Raw genomic sequence first — 7,003 nt, forward strand, 5'->3', positions numbered from 1 at the left:
GCTTCCAAATCCTGGCTATTGTAATAAGCAAAGGGGTGCTTATACTCTTTTGAATTAGAGTTTTGGGTTTCTTAGGATATATTCCCCAAAATGGAATCACTGTGTGGCCAGAGGAATTAATGGGCCAGAACTTCCAGACACAAGTGGTGTGAGGTTCTTGGGGTATCTCTGAAATAAGCATGTCCAGAAGCCCCCATGAGAGAATGAGATGTGGTAAGTCTTTATTTGCATGGAGTTACATTCTTTGGATTCCAAAGTCCCATGCTCCTTTAACCAGTCCTGGAAGAGGTGCAGCTGGGGTTCCAGTAGAGCCAAAAGTAAGGCCAATGTCCAGAGCTTCTGTTCCATGTTGCAGCTGGTTTAAACATTCAGGCTAAAGTTCATTAGTCCATTGTGTGGGGTCCTACATGTCTGTGAGCCAATAGGGCCAAAGGGCCAAAGGCCAAGAAATAGTGAAAACCAAGAGAGAAGAGCGTGCTCCTTCTTTGTTCAGAAGTTTAAATATTCAGGTTTCTTGTACTTGCAGTGGCCACACCCATCCTGGCCACTAATTTGTTCCCAGGTGTGACCAACAGACAGGTACCTTCCCATGTCACTCAGACCTTATTGGGCAGGTACCCAAACTGCCTTTGTCCAGTACCTTCCCACATCAATCAGTGGGGAACAGGCTTGGGTTAAACTAACAAAGTTGTATAAATGGCATGCCTATATTATGTAGTCTTTCTTTACTCTTGTCCTGTTAAATAATAACCAGATTATTATAATGGTATCAGCTGGATCATAAGGCATTTTATGTCTTAAAATTCCATTTTTAATTTTTTAAAGAAACTCCATACTGTTTTCCACAGTGATTACACCAGTCTGCATTCCTACCAACAGTGCATGAGAGTTCCTTTTTCCCATAATCCTAGCCAACACTTGTTGTTTGTTGCTTTATTGGTGATAGCCATGCTTACAGGTGTGAGGTGATATCTCATTGTGGTTTTAATTTCTATTTCTCTAATGATTAGTGACATTAAGCATTTCTTCATATGTTGATTGGCCATCCTTATGTTCTCTTTGGATAAGTGTCTATTCCAGTCCTTTGCCCATTTTTTAATTCATTGTTTGTTACTGTTGTTAAGTACTGAGTTTTATATGTTCTTTATACATTTTGGCTACTAACCCCTTATCTGATGCATCATAGTGAATATGTTCTCCCATTCAGTGGGTTGACTTTTATGTTGATGATTTCCTTTGCTGTGCAAAAAATGTTTAGTTTGATGTAGTCCCATTTGTTTATAATAAATTTTCCTCCTAAGCATAATAGGAACTTTAGTCAATGCATTTGTTTCAGGCTTCCTGGTTTGGGATTCTGTTCTTTAAGTATAAGGGGTACAATGCCAGCTCATATATGAGGATTTCTAAATCAAGGTCCATTAAAGCTAGGTATAATGCCCAATCGTTATGATTCTCGAAGGTATTTATGGTGCCCTTTTTGAGATGTTCACCAATTATTGTTGTTGTTTCACTGTGATTCCCCATTTGGATGGCAAGAAAGGGGAGGAAAAAAGTACATGTTTTATATACAGTTCTAATGTGACTATAGGCATAATAAAAATAATGAAAAGCAGATTGATTTGATGATGGTAATTCCTTCCTACAGCCCAGAACTCCCAAGAAAATGATAGTAAAATGGGGGGTTTGATAGCATTTAGTAAACTAGAGCTATCTCTTTTTAATTTGAAAAATTTTAAGCATTTAATTAAAAAGGCTTACCAGATATATTTTCCACCATTGATTACTTTGCACATCCAATAAGAAATGTTTTCTTATAATTACTTAACTACTTATTATTTTACTTTATAAGTAAATTTTTCACATAATTTTATATTGGTTTTATAACATTTCTTCCAAAAAGCAGTAAGTTAAGCCTGATAATTAATAACATATTTGTTATCCTATCAAGGAAATCCTAATTAATAGATTTCCCAAGTATTATAGGTTAAAGAAAATGAATGGAGATATTATTGACAAGCAGTGAGCCCATATTAACCCACTGGGAAGCAGAAAATAATTGTTCCTGGGGGTAAGTGAATTTTAAGAACAGAAAATATGCATTTTTTCATTCATCTGGGACAGATACATCTTTTAGAAATGAAGTTAATCAAGATGCATTAGTTGATGTTTCTCTGACAGTGTGACAAGTACCACAAGGGACCCCATTCTTGCTTTCACACATATCCTTGAACTGTATCATCCTTAAACTGTAAATATCACACAGTGTTGTTGTTTGTAGTTGGTTGATATTTTAAAATATAGTCTTGGTCCTTTATAGAGTGGAAAGAAAAATTATAAATATGTTTTCCTAAATCCAAATATATGTATTTATGTTTTATATGCCTATGTATGTATTACTGCTAAAGGAAGAATTTAGTATTATATCTTTCAAAAGCATGATTAGGAAACTTTTGAGGAAAAAAACCTATAGAAATGCTATATAGCTATTTAATATGTTTTTACTTCCCAATTACATATTTTTCCTTCCTTTTTCTGCTTGGAATATAAAAGGAATATAGATTTTAAGTGACTCAATACTACATGTTTAATTCCATTCAATCTTTTAAAAAATAGCCATCATTCCCTGGCTAGTGGTGCTAAATGATTACAGTGTCAGTCCATGCACTGAAGGTTCACAGGTTCAATTCCTGGTCAAAGACACATACCTGGGTTGCACATTTGTTTCCTGATCCTAATCAGGGTTGTGTGCAGGAGGCAACCAATCAATGTGTCTCTCTCACATCTCTCTCTCTCTCTCTCTCTCTCTCTCTCTCTCTCTCTCTCTATCTCTTTCTCCTGTCCTCCCTCCCTCACATTCTCTCCAAAAATCAGTGGAAAAAATATCCTCAAGTGAGGAATAACAACAAATAATGGCCATCATTTCAGCATGGGCTATGTTCTCAGCTCAACTCTATGTAATTGGACTCAAGAAAAACAAATGTTGACTCTTCCAAATGGAGTTTATGAGTTATTGTGGAAAATGTCTAAGTACCCAACATATATGAAGAAAATCCAGGACAGGTAGAGGGTTTTGATTTTTGGTCACTTCTGTATGTCCATTCCTAGAAGTGTCTCACACATAGTATTCACTCAATAAATAGTTGTGTAAAATATAGTTGACACAGTAGTTATTATATAAACAAAATACCAAGGGAGAAATCAAATTTTTCATGTGGATATGAAAAATTTTCATATTTAAGCCCAACCTTAAGACATCAGCATTAGGTTTAAATCCAGGAGTCATGAATTAAAATATAGTTTAGAAAACAATACAAAAAAAGTAATTAGTTGTAAAGTTGGGGAATGCCAGGAAAGAACAAAATATAGGTCCTGTAAAAGATTCTTAGTCTAAAATAAAGTTGTAAGGTGCTTTAAATAATAAAGTGATAAGGAATTACTGAATATAAATAAGCAATAGTATAACATGACCAAATGGATATTTTAGAAGATATGTCTGGTGATAATGTGGAGGATGAATTGAAAGGAAGACTGGGCGTTTTCAATGCTAAGGATTATACCAAAAAATGAACACTAGAAGCACTTAAGTTCCCACCAAAACTTAATTGTAAATCTTTGACACACAGCATGGCCTTCAAATTACCTGTTTTTCCAATGAAAGATAATATTGTCGAGTATGACTCCCTCCACGTTCTGTGTGGAGTAGGGTTCGGTATCTGAAAGAGGAGCCGCACAACAAATGAGAGAAAAAGACACGAGATAATTTTGCAATATTGGGGGACCAGGCGGGCAAGTCCCAAAGGACTTCCACCTAAGCTCAGGCCGCTCAGATCTTTTATTGAGGTCGGGGTAGCCTTAGGGTAAGGAGGTCTGTCTGGGGTAGCCGGAAGGTAAGGTGGTTTGTTTGGGGTAGTCCTATGTTAAGGAGGTTTCAATGACACACAGATTAGGTCATAACATCACCCTTAGGCAATTTACATGATTAAAGGTAGGGAGGTTGCTTCAGCTATCATTATCTAGATTAACTGGGTGGTGCACAGTTCTGACCTTTGCTAGAATTTCAAAGGTTACTAGCTTTTGGGGGGTCTCTGTCTAAACTCAGCTAGTGAAGACAATGAATGGTTTCCGGCAAATATCATGTATTTAATCATACAAAAATTATATTTTTTCCTAGAAATCATCCCTTTATATAAAATAAGTTGATCGCTTCTAGGCCTTTTGGCTAAGATCAAGTATAGTTTCTGTTCTTATCAGTTTAAAATAAGTTGAGAACCTTAGGATGAAAAACATTTAGTAATGTATCAGGATAGCAACAGGCTGCAATCCTTTGTGGTTACTTCATTTTAGTAGAATTTAAGGTAATTTCTAACAATGATTTATACATCTGTAGTGCTTTTCCTTAATCTGTATTTCTCTGCAATCAAGTGAAAGATGTTAATAAATAATAGCTTATCAAATATATATCCTCATATAACCAGAAAACTTTCCCTATTATTATGTCTATTTAAAAATTATAAAACTATTAATAATCAAGCAGTAATTTACCATTATTTAAAGAGACTATACAGACTAATAAAAGTAACCTGTAATTGCTAATTAACTTTTTTCTTATATACATTTTAATATACTGGTTAGTTTTTTTGTACTGCACTAAAACTTTATTGCATTTACTTATCTTACGTCTTATTTATTTATATTGCTAATTTTTAAAAACAGTCATCTCATCATTCATTTTACTTCAAGATAATTTCCCAATTTACCTATTTCAGAGATGCAAACAAACTTACCCAGACACAAACCTGGCCTTGTACAATCAATAATTAGTCCATCATATGGTTATTTTTTTAAGAAACAATTTAGTATATATTTTTCAAAAAAAAATTATGCATCTGTTTTGGAAAATGAGATCTTATTTGCCTAATCTTGCCTAATTCTAAGCTAAAATATTTCATTGACTCGGATTTTTTCCTTTCATTTGTTCTGGTTACACTGAGATAAAAGACTGCCCCAGTTTTTACCTTTCCTCTCTTATGGCTTTGCCAGTCTATTTTCCCACTGACGCATACACCTGTCAGTCTACAGGAAATAGTCTTCTTCAGCTGTCTAATGCGCCAAATGAAAATATCAAACTGTCAGATTTTTAGAATCACTTCCTTTAAAGGACAATTTAAAAATCTAAACTCTGTATGTCTACCGTAAATGCTAAATGTAATTTTTGGTGTGAAGCCTGACTCCTACAAGAAAAACACACCGAATTTTTAGTTCATATAATGTACCATAACCAAACCACTGAATCATCCTTACTAGAGACTATTTACAAAGATATGGAAAATGTGTATAAAAAGTTATGATCATGCTATGTTCAAGTGGAATTCTACCTGTACTGCCGGTAGTCTGTAAGACCTGTGAAAGTAAGGGTCTGTGATTCCTCTTTCATTGTTTCACCAGAGCCCATCATATTGCCTCTACAGAGTAAGCTCTCAGTACACTCACAGAATAAATGAATGAATGGATACATGAAAATCAGATTGAGTCAGCTGTCATTAAAGCCATTACCAACATGTAATGGAGTCTGATTGGGAAAGTCATCTGAAGAAAGTGAGCTTAGAAGCATGTGGAAAGAAGGGATTAATTTCACACAAAAAAGCTGACTGGGCTCAGGAATTCATAGCACATTTCCACGTGAATAGTGGCAGGTTTAGTGGATTTCAAGTTCAATTTAATTCTGGGAGCTAATAATTGCTGTATCCCGTTCATACTGCAGAACTGTTTTATAGCTGAGTCTTTGCCAATTTAGCTGCATATTTGCAAACAGTGTTTCTATGAAGATCAAGACAGAGATGAAAAGGGAGATATTGTCAGAAATCTCCACAACCTTTTATGAAGGGCCACTTTTATAGAAATTGAATGTGAAGTCATGCATACCATTAAATCAATTTCTTTCTAGTCCCCAAAGTGTCCTTTCCTCTCCTTTAGAGAAACCATAAATAGCTTTAGCTAATACAAATAGCCCGAAGCCACATTTAGCCTAATGCAGCTTAAATGAGATTTTAACCCTAGACCTTTCTTTTTAAAAAGCTGATTTTCTAATTGGATAGTGCATTTTATAGAAAACTGAAGAATATAATGTTGATTAGGTTCATACAATGAAGGAAAAGTTGCCACCCGAAGGTCAACATCTGTTGACTCTGAAAATGACAACCAGTATTCACAGTTGGAGATAATGACTGTCTATGACAGGGGTTATTAGCAATTCTAGCTCATAATTTCCAGAAAATGCAGAATAAATGCAAGGGTAGTAAAATCTGAAGGAGACCTCTTTTTTTCTCACGAAGAGCTTTGCCTAAGTCCTGCCCACACACCTTGTAGGTTAATAGAGGTGCTGCAGTAAGGTTAGATGCAATCAACTTTGATTGTGGGCTCTTCGGAGCTGGTCCGTTTTTGCCTGGAGTTCTCCACACAAGAATGCAATTAAGAAACAAGCAACTTGATAACATTAATGATTGGTACTCAGAACGCAAAGGTGTTCGATTAACCACGAAGTCTGAATCTGATTCAGGCACAGGCCCTTCTCAATATGTACCCTGTGTCTCTACCAGTCTTGCTGGGTCTCTGCAGTGACACATGAGGTACGATATGAGACACCGAATGGACACATCACTTTCTGGATCATGGGAGCCAATCAGGTCCTCTGTGACTACGGGCATGATTAGCAGGCACATATTCAAGGATGCAACTCTAAGGTTCTCTACAAAGGCAAAAGTTGACATTTATTTTAATTCTCAGTCTCTTAGAAGCTGCTTTTCCAAGTTCTTTCTGGATTAACTGAAACTAAAGTGTTTCCAGGAATATTTATTAATATATTATAGAGCTAGATACACGTATAAACATATCTGTGTGTGTTCCTTCTCTGATTTCATTATATTAGACAATTATATTTTTAATCATAATGCATGCTATTTAAAAGAAAATTATTTTAATACCTGAAAAAGTAATAAGCACATGG

The 7,003-nt window shown here is 35.3% G+C and overlaps 1 pseudogene; it reads left to right on the forward strand.

The window, feature by feature from the left end:
* The first annotated feature begins 4,199 nt into the window (after window positions 1-4,199).
* LOC132212940 (U2 spliceosomal RNA) lies at window positions 4,200-4,364 on the forward strand (annotated as a pseudogene).
* Window positions 4,365-7,003: the final 2,639 nt, after the last annotated feature.

Source organism: Myotis daubentonii, chromosome 11, assembly GCF_963259705.1.
Source record: "Myotis daubentonii chromosome 11, mMyoDau2.1, whole genome shotgun sequence".
NCBI classification, from domain to species: domain Eukaryota; kingdom Metazoa; phylum Chordata; class Mammalia; order Chiroptera; family Vespertilionidae; genus Myotis; species Myotis daubentonii.